The sequence below is a fragment of the Gymnoscopelus microlampas genome (assembly GCF_963454915.1).
Source record: "Gymnoscopelus microlampas genome assembly, chromosome: 7".
NCBI classification, from domain to species: Eukaryota; Metazoa; Chordata; class Actinopteri; order Myctophiformes; family Myctophidae; genus Gymnoscopelus; species Gymnoscopelus microlampas.
The window spans coordinates 12004714-12015261 of record NC_139944.1 but is presented as its reverse complement, the minus strand read 5'-3'; the positions used below and the strand labels follow the sequence as shown (position 1 = coordinate 12015261).

At 38.1% G+C, this 10548-nt stretch overlaps 1 long non-coding RNA gene across 1 annotated transcript; it reads left to right on the top strand.

Moving 5' to 3' along the window:
• Positions 1-6616: 6616 nt before the first annotated feature.
• On the top strand, positions 6617-8608 carry LOC311049164. Its single transcript, XR_014601170.1, has 4 exons — positions 6617-6660; positions 6774-6800; positions 7244-7266; positions 8285-8608. It is a non-coding gene; the product is annotated as an uncharacterized lncRNA (long non-coding RNA).
• Positions 8609-10548: the final 1940 nt, after the last annotated feature.

Genomic DNA, 10548 nt, shown 5'->3' with positions numbered 1-10548 from the left:
ACAGTTAAAAAGAAGTCAAAATTATCCTTACACCATGCAGGACACATGACAGTAATAAACTACTAGGCCTAAAGTATCCATTTCCCATTTCAAAATAAACGTTTAAATAAGTACCTGGTATTTTTTATTCTTATTATTTTTTAGTAGAGTATTAGTTTTAGAAAAATAAATAAATAAAATGTTCATATTCCATCCTGATTGCCGAATTCCGAACATTGCTGGCCCACAATAACCTACCTGACCTGGCGGAGACCTGTGTTCCGAGGAGCACTTTTTCTGGTTATAATTCCCAACAGATGCACTTCATCAGATGAAGGAGTGCTCCAAGGTAATTTCAGTGATGATGTTGAAGTAATACTCTTTGCTGTCTAGATGCTCAAACAGCACCGCAGTGCATCATGCTTTAGGCAAACAGCATCACACACAGAGTACACCTTAGTGTTGGAAATGCATTGTGCTGCAATGTAGGGGTTCATTCAATTTATTAAAAGAAAATATATTAGCCAGTCTACAAGCTGTAGATTGGACATTTTCTCTATTTTTGTGTTCCGTCATATGACTAAAGTATATAAAAGTAATGCATCTGTACCATGATATAAAAAAAACACATGCTTTGCATTTGATTAAAAAGTAACCCATATCAAACCAATTAGAAAAGTATCTGTAGTTGTAGCTTCTTTTTTTTTCTCGTTTGATCTGCCTTCCCACTGCCCCCCCCCCCCTTCTAACTCCCCTCTTAATTCTTTCTATGGAAATAACATTGCGATGGGAACGAAAGTGAATTTCACCCAATTTTTTACTTTGTAAGCCTAAACCTGTGATGTGACAATAAACCTGATTCTGCTGCAAAGACAGCGTTGCATGCACTGGATTCAATGCATGTACACAGTTTGACTAGCTCCGTGTGAGGTTCTTGTGATGAAAACAGTTAATCCCATCCATTTGTCAATATAAAAGGTATGCTGCCAAAGCACAATCAGTTTAATTTCCTGACTTCTGAGACATGGGGACGTTGTGTAGAACTTGGGGTATAGTTCACAACAGAATTACATTTCTATTCATCAGGGAAAGTTGACTGAACATGAACGCTCCTACTGAATGAAGGCGCCGGCGACTCAACATAACACAATAGGGCCTACTCTACAATGTAGAAATACGCTGTTACAAGTAAAAGTTCAGAATATTTTTTGAAAAGTACTGGCATAAAAATGTATTAAGAACTCATTATGCAGAATGTCCCATTTCACAAGTTTTCAAATGTATAGTAATGCAATGTATTGTGAGCTTGGTAGAGCTGCCATTTTCAAATGAAATAATCATACTGTACGGCTGTTTTGTAATAAACAAGTTTTCATACTAGTGGAGTAAAAGTAGCCTACAATATTTGCCTCTGAGATGTAGTGGAGAAGTAAAAGTATTGAAAATAGCAAACACTGCACAAATTCCTGAAAAGTGTGCTTAAGTACTGTACAGTACTACTGAACCTAACGATTACAGCCACACTACTGGAGACCTGGCACTTGAGCCCCGTTTTAAACTTGGCTGTGCAGGGCAAAAAGCTCATCTAAAGACTTACAACATGAGCCATGTCTGAATGTGTCCAAAAGAGGTTAATGCGGATAGTGATAGTCAGTACCAGATCTTGTACCACAGAATCTGCCATGCTGACAGGTGAGGTCAGACAAGGTCAAAGGAAACAGTATTTTGTTATGATCAACCAGGTCAATTTCTGGCGCTCCAGAACAGTCATTACATCTCAAAGTCCTTGGTCTGACAGCAATAAACGTTAACAAAAGTTCAGTAAACAGGAGTTTTGATATGAGGTGTTTATTAAATCAATAAAACTTAACATAGCTACAAAGGTTGAGTTAACAAGAATTGTAGGCTCTATGAACAGCAGCCATATTGGAAAGAAACCTCCTACAACTGCTTTCCAATAGACGAAGCCACAGACGCGCTGCCTGTAGCTGTCGATCCTACAGGCAGCGCGTCTGTGGATGTGTCTATATGGCTGCTGTTTTCAGTGGAAAAAGCAAACTGTATGGTAGTGTTGAGCTGGCTACAACATCTTGACTCGTTTTCTTACGCGCACTACAAAAACAGGTCACAAGGCAAAGGTTAAACATTCTAACAAGAGTTGTTACCCGACAAACTTGCAGAATCAGAAACTGTACCTTTTAATATCTGTTAGTTTCGTAATGTAGTGCAACTTTATACGGAAACCCAAAGCCAGCCCAACAGCCTTATGCTTAATTCTTTGAGGCTAGTAGGTTGCATGGCAGAGGATGAGGCGCTCCATGACCTGAGTCTCTGGATGTGTTAGGCCGCACACACAGTTAAAACACTAAAGGGACCCGCTGGAAACCCATGAAGCACCTCATGCTACCAAATGAGGTGGTCATCCTATCACCAAAAAATCATCAAAAGGTGATAGGGTGATCACTCATTTGGTAGCATGCAGACTCTGAGTGTTTAACTGTATCCAACAATCCGTACACAGCCTTAGATGTTGATGTGTGAAAGAATCCCAGGGCTGCCAGAGGCTCACACCGGAGGCCAGGTTCCTTCTCCATGCTGCTGTGCCACGCAGTAGGGAGATGTGGCGGTGTGGCGCTATACAACTCGTCTCATGGTTGTTGGTAGATGTTAAAGAGATGGCTTCCATGAATGAGGCATGGTGGGTCGGACTCGGTCTGAACTGGGCCTGGTGATGCTTGATGACACAAGGCTGGATGACACAAGGCCAATCAAGTTTGGACTCCAACTAAAAGAAATATAGCCTACATTACAACATGACAGTGACGGAAGAAGTACTCTCATGTTTTACTTTTAAGTAAAAAGTATAAATACTGCAATGTAGTTACAAGTAAAAGTCCGGTGTTCAAAATTGAGTGAAAGTATCAAAATGTACTTAAGTACCAAAAGTAGAAAGTAATCATTATGCAGAATGTCCTACTTCAAAATGTATACAAATCTTGGAAAATAGCAGATCTACAAGTTCACAACGCATCGGAGCTTGTGGATCGGGTATAGATGCTGGTGAGGTGGTTAATGTAGTTTTTTTTATAATGATCTAAATCTACAAAGTATCTAAAGTTTCAAAATACAGTAAAAGTACTGTATTTGCCTCTGAGATGCAATGGAGTAGAAGTAAAAGTAATGGAATACTCCAGTACGAGTATAAATATCTCAAAATTGTACTCAAGTACATGTGCATTACACCACTGCAACGATCTTAGCTAAAAAATAAAAAAAACGAGGAAATAAGGCATCAGACATCAGTCATACTTACTTCAGACAATAGGCTCTATGCACAGCAGCCATATTGGACAGAAATTGGGCCCCTTCCTCGCTTCCTTCACAGGTGTTACCAATGACACTAATGAAGGCTCTGTTCCATTTAGTGTCCATTTTATGTCTGAGCACAGTGGTTCTCAAACTTTTTTAATTTCAAGGACCCCCATAACTCTCAGAGTTACACCCTCTCAAGGAACCATGAGGGTCCCTGGACCACACTTTGAGACCCACTAGTATTTCTAGTGAGCCAACATGCACAATATCAGCACCCTGACTCTGTTTAACCAGAATGGAACAGAGCCTTCATTAGTATCATTGGTAACACCTGTGAAGGAAGTCAGAAGAGGCCCAATTTTTCTCCAAAATGGCTGCTGTGCATAGAGCCTATTAGTTTGCAGTGGGTTGTCCGGAGCATAGACTGTATAAAAAGGTCCGGAGGGCTGCTTTGGACTCGCCGACTAAACAGAGAAAAAAAAAAAAACACGTTACAAATCATGTTACAATTTAATGACAACTTTTGATTGAATCATTTAACAGTTTTGCAAAAACTACAGAGGTATAGTTATACAATAATGCTAAAAGGATAACACAAAGACCTGAGGGCTTGTTTACATTGTGGTCCCATTGTGGTCCTGTGTATTCAATTCATCAAGACATATATACACAATACTATAGAAGAAATCATCAATACTACAGTAAAATCCTGTATGATTATAGTTGGGGCTATCAACAATAATAACCAGTTTGTATTACCACAGCTTTGTCGACAAGTGAGTCTTGATGTTCCCAAACACTAGCATATAGTCTGCATGTGAGTCTTCCTTACCAATGACAGAGTTAATATAGAGCAGTGCTTTGTGGGTGATAGGTTGATTGATGCTCACACCCACTCACCACAGGTGAGGACCATGACAGTTAATATAGAACAGTGCTTTGTGGGTGATAGGTTGATTGATGCTCACACCCACTCACCACAGGTGAGGACCATGATGCAATAAGTGGCTTTCCTCTTTACTTTTTGTCTCTGCCAGACCGAAAGGCATGGCCGAGACTATATTTTGCACCCTGTCTATCCGTCCGTCCGTCCGTCCGTGCATTTTTCACATCTGCCTTTTATAGCGCCACCAGGCGCTTTCGCACTAAGTTGAGGAACAAATGCCACCCTTTTAACATTGCCCTATTATAGCGCCACCAGGACGATTTTGCTACACTTCGTGAGCTTGTAGATCGGCTATTTATTTTTATTTTTTGTATAAACAAAAAGCTGGAGGGTGGCTTTAAAAGTGTAATTAATTACTTTATTCATTGTTAAAGAACGGCAGAAAATGCCCTTTTCATGACAAAAGTGTCAAATTATGGAAAATATTTGTACCTCTTGTACCTCTTCTGTACCTAGTGTACCTTTGATTGATTGATTGAATACTTTATTTAGAAAGACATGGAAACAGTACATGGAAGTACAATTCACATTACAAGGTCATCTAAACTGGATCGCTCATAAAAGCACAGTGGCTTACAGTGACCTCAGTGACCTCTTCAGGAAACACTACCCTGACCCTTCCATTTAGCCTTGCCTATTTGTTGTCAATTATTTGTACCAGCTCTTGTTTTATTGGATCTTGTTTATTTTTATACACTTATTGGTTTTAGCTCTTGCTCATTTGATGTTCCTATTTGTCTCATCTGTTTAAGAAAGTAGGTAGCTGATATATTGCACTTTTACCTTAGCGCTACTCTTAGTTGCTGGTTTTAGGCACTTAAGACTTCCGGTGATAGTAGTTTTCTTGCCTACCTATGTTGAATGTAATAAAAGCGTCTGCAAAATTACCGTAATGTAATGTAATGTATTTTAAACATTGTAGTATATCAGTACAGTTTGGGATAATTGTACATTCTGTAGCATTTAGTTATTTTCTTAGCTTTTCAGCTACTAAAAAGTTTTATAAAATATAATATTTTGAATTAATTGTTGGCTAATTTTGTTTTAATGCACATTCAAGTGATTCTGCAGTCTTAATATTGGTTGAATAATTCCATATCCATTGCATTTAATTTGGTCAAAAGGCTTCTCAGGTTATTCTGTTTAGAATTGCCTGTTTTTCTTTTTTTTCCATAGCAGCATGCAACATTAAAATGTGTTACTGGTGAAATGATGCAACTATCAGATTTTACAGTTATTAAAAAATAATTCAATGTATGTATTAGTGGCCCTCACTCCAAAGTTATCTCCTTCAGCATGAAGCAAGACAGCTGAAGACATTTTGTGTCAACTAAAGAACCTCACTTAACAACTGCAGTCTTTCAAAACAGTCACAAAACATAATAGTTATAAGCTTGACCCAATTAAAGGTGATTGTTAATGTATGTTGCTATACCATGTGTTAAAGGGCTATGACATCTTACAATTCATTTGGTAATGTGTTTTTAATGTGTTTAAAGTATAAAAAGCTTATCTCATTTTGACTCTAATGGCTGGATGGTACAGTAATAATGAATTTGTACAGCACATACTGTACCCTTTCATTTAACTGTTACGTTTTTTTTGGTTTGAGATGACAGTGTTGTAAGCACAAAGCTAAGATAGCAAGTGTTAGGTTGACTTTTAGGAACAAGCAGCTACATTTACTGCCATGTTCCATGAATTGATATAATTAGAATTGACGCTGTTCTTTACAGTTAGAGGCAAATTTGTTATTAAAAATTATGTATTTTGCTCAACATTTAAGCTAAAGCTTGTCTAAAGCCTGTAAGTGATTGTTTACACTAGTGAGGATTAATTTCATTTTAATCTCAGGATAAGGTGGCAGTTGTTGGATATATTCACAGTAAGAATTGTTGTTGTTTCACTTCACACTGTTTTTTTTTTTTTGTTCCTCTCAAGGTTCCATCAAAGTTCAACTGAGAAAATGTCGCTGTATGTACAGAGTAGACTCATAAGAATGAAAGTGATGTTATGAATGCACTTAGGGGGAACTATCTTGTGAAATTATCTGTCCTGCTCAATGAGTTGAATTTCAGGTGGCAACAGGAACTATGGGGTTTACTTTACACTACAGGTCACATTTCTTGATAGTTGGTAGCCACCATTAACCAAGCCTAATTTTAATTCATGGATATAATTTCAAAATACAAACCTTTACTTTTCAAAGGTGATAGAGGCATTACTTGCCTAACTGAGTACATGCATGAAGCAATTAAAATAATATACGCAGTTAGAATACCACAATTCATGACTTCTCAAACATTTGACTACATTTCCCATCTAGCTGAAGTACTGGCGAGTGAATATGACGTCATCTTTGACTATAAAGGCAGGCCTCTCCCTCCGTCACTTCCTCTTTCAGCTGTTCTCCTCGCTTCGAGGTAAGGGTGGGCTTTTGGCACGAACTGAATCTAAATTAATCTACACATTTCCCAAACCATCCACAGTATATCAAAGTATATGTCTAAAGTATATTCTCTTTTCTCTTTCATAGACCCGTCTCCACACGATGAGAGCTAAGGTGAGTAAAGGCATTTTCATGTTTTACACACTTCCTCTTCAAGGCTCAAAACAACAATGCCACTAACATGCATTTCGGTAACGTTAGCACTTAGCATGTATTGTCTCTGACTGCAACGTTTTCACCACCTCACTATACTATATTTGTACAAGTACACTTAAAGTATATTACGAGTATTATGTTTTATCAGTAGTCCAATTTCACTTGGCCTTATCACTGGTCTACCATGTTAGTGCTGGGCCCCTCCGCCGGACTAGCGTACTCTTTGCACCAAATCTTAGTTGAATATGGATAACAACGTGAACTAAACGGAATGAAAAATGTTGTTTCCATGTTGATTTACCAATAAATTAACTGAACTAAATGCGCCAACTGCAATGCCAAGAGGATATGCGGCTGAAACTGTACTAAATGCCTTAATGTATTTTTGTTTTTTCTTGCAGTGGAGGAAGAAGCGCATGCGCAGGTAAGCAATTTATTATTTATAATATTGGTGCTGGTCTAGCAATTTAGAAAGGCCACACTGCTTTCCTTACTGCTACTAAAAACTGTAGACATTCATGGCTAAATGCAAGAATTGTTTATTTCATAAGTCTTACTGTGTACTGCCACCATGGACACCTTCAGTACAATTGGCTTAATGCTGCCACACAGTAATGCCTAAATTGCTAAAGGGATATTTCACTTTCAACATGTTGGGGCGGGCATTAATCAGGCGTTTGTGTGCACCCCAGTCTTTAAAAAAAAAAAGTATATATAGAAGTATTCTGTATTGGATATTAATAATGGATATTGTAATTTTCAGACTTGTATATTAAACCCATTGTAACTTAGAATTCGATTTTAGCCATGTTGGATTCACACCCATCCTTGTTTCTGGTTACAGATATTGTCTGTGTGAGGGGCTGTATTTTTCAGTTTTATTTTTGGCAAAATCCAAATGACTGAGAACTGTCCCCTGACAATTTAGGACTATTAGTAGCCAGAATTTTTCAGTGATTTAACATTGCTAAAGTAGAATTTGAAGTTGCAAGGGGTTTATATAGGAAGTGTTAGCAGTAGAACCTTTGACTATGCACATGGCCATTCTGTACAGTTGGGGTACTGCATAGATGTGCTAAGATTTTAAATCGACTGCTCCAGACTTTTATTGACTGGCTATGATTTTGCTCCTAGGTGGTCATGTGCACTTTAAATTTGAAGCTGGTCATGTTTAGATGCACCTGCCCATTTAAAAGGGCTCACAGTAAAGCAGCACTAGACTCTTTGCCTAGGTCCAGTACATAATGTAAAAGCAACTTTGCCATGACAAATCTTTGACAAGTGTCACTTAAATGTAATTTCTAATCCAAACTAACCCCAACTTCAACACTTGTAGAAAGATTAGCTGAGTAGTTTATGACTTTGGCAGTTGCTAAATTCAGAACCTGCCTTAAAGCAAGGTTATTTTTATCTGACCATGTCTTTTGTATGATTGTCCACAGGCTGAAGCGTAAAAGGAGGAAGATGAGGCAGAGGTCTAAATAGACCGTCTCATTCACCTGCAGCTGTGATCCTGTCTGAAACCTTCAACGAGGACTGAAGCTTGCAGCCCATGAATGTTCAGAGCTGAAGTGGACTCTGTAGAGCCACCCTCATTGAAGGAAAGAAGGCCCAATCCTGGTTTTGAGTACACGATGCTTCCCATGGCAACCAGCTATGGATGTCTGACTGGACCATTGCAAAATGACTCTTAAGGATAGATCTCTTGTTCATAACATCGGAACAGCTGTTGTCACGGATCATAATAAACCTGTTTTACAACTTGATGATTGTGGTATATTTTCAACAATTTTGGAAGATTAATTGTGCAAGTGTGAAGGTTAAAAGCTGTTAATGCTTATGAACAGGTGATTATGCATAAGGCAAAAGTGGTTTATTATAACAACATGATAACGGTTTATGTCAAGAGCTTAGTTGAGCTCTCTGTTGGCTGGAGAGCTGAGATTACTGGGTTTTGTATTGGATAACTTGGTGTGCTCTGGGCCCTTTACATCTAAACTAAAAAGAGTGCCTCTACTTATTAACTGATATATTAGAAAAAATCATGACTTATAAGTAACCCGTTTTGGCTAGGTAAAGAGCTAAAAACGCCTGAAGTAGAAAATGAATGACTTGGTGACTGGCTTGTGTCAGCTGTTTAACAGCTGTGCCACAGCTTTTAGTGCTTATCATGCAACGGCCAGATACAGTTTGTTATACAATTATAATTGTTCAAATATAATTCATATCGCAACAAACTCTTAAACTGTAATGGCAATTAAAATGGGCTTGTCTAACTGGAGTATAAAACTAAATCCTGGCACCAGTGGTATGCCAATATGTGAGCATGTAGAGGGTAAGGGTCAAAATCTATTACTGTAGAGTTCAGATGTCTTGTTAGTCCAGGGGCCAACACTGATATTTTCACAAATTGGTACCACCTAAGGTGACCGTAAAGTTTTTGTATTTTTGTCCTCCTACATGTCTAGTTTATATTTTGGTATGATAACCCTTCCAATCTTGTAACTTAATGGCAGTTATCACTACCTACTGGCTAATGTATCCGGTAGGAGACACAAAGTAGAATCTCTGTGTCGCCTACAGCCGGCCATCAAATTATTGCGACAAAAAACAAAATATATCCATGTATTCAAGGCTTCATGGGGTGTGCAATTGATAACTTCTCAGATTTTTGGTGTTTGCAAAAAGACTGCTTTCCATAAGCTTGTAAAAGTTTACCCTCCTTCGGTCCAGGGTGGTCATAACTGAATGGGTAGAGAGTCCCCCTGGGAAACCTAAAGAGGAGTTCACCCAAAAAAATATTTATTTTCTATCAATTGCACACCCCATGAAGCCTTGAATACATGGATATATTTAGTTTTTTGTCGCAATAATTTGATGCCTGGGTGTTGGAGACACAAAGATTCTACTTTGTGTCTCCTACCGGATACATTAGCCGGTAGGTAGTGATAACTGCCATTAAGCTACAAGATTGGAAGGGTTATACCAAAATATAAACTAGAGATGTAGGAAGACAAAAATACAAAAACTTTACGGTCACCTTAGGTGGTACCAAAATATGTCTTGGCCCCTGGACTATGTAGCCTGAGGATAGAGATGCAGTCAGTGGGTGGGAGGCTTCTTGGATTTTATGTGCGGAGGTACATGCCAGGTAGGCTCGAACGTGTGTGTTTTGTTAGATGGCTGGTGATTTGCTATTTTACCCACCCAGTATAGAGCCTTGCTGGTGTCTCCTAAATCAGGAAAGTATTGGTATCAATGTACTTAAAAGTACTAGAAGTAGTAAAAAAAATACCTCAATTGTACTTAAGTACAGTACTTGAGTAAATGTACAATGCAGCATTGCATATCAATTTAATTGTCAGTTTGTCATTTCATAAAAACATTGTGTTGCAAACGACCTATTGTATTGTAGAGAATATGGCATATTTAGATTTAGTGTAAGGCAGGCTAAAGATAATATCTGCTCATACTGTCCCATTGGCAGTGGTGTAAAGTAACATTTGATTACACATTTGAGGTATCTTTACTTTACTGGAGTATTTCCAATTTTCTATACTTTTACTTCTACTCCACTGCATCTCAGAGGCATATATTTTTTGTCCACTAGAATTATTTGAAAACTTCAGTTTAAAGATACTTTGTGGATTTTGATTATTTTTACAAAACATACATTAACCACTTCGGCCATTTGAAAATAGCAGAT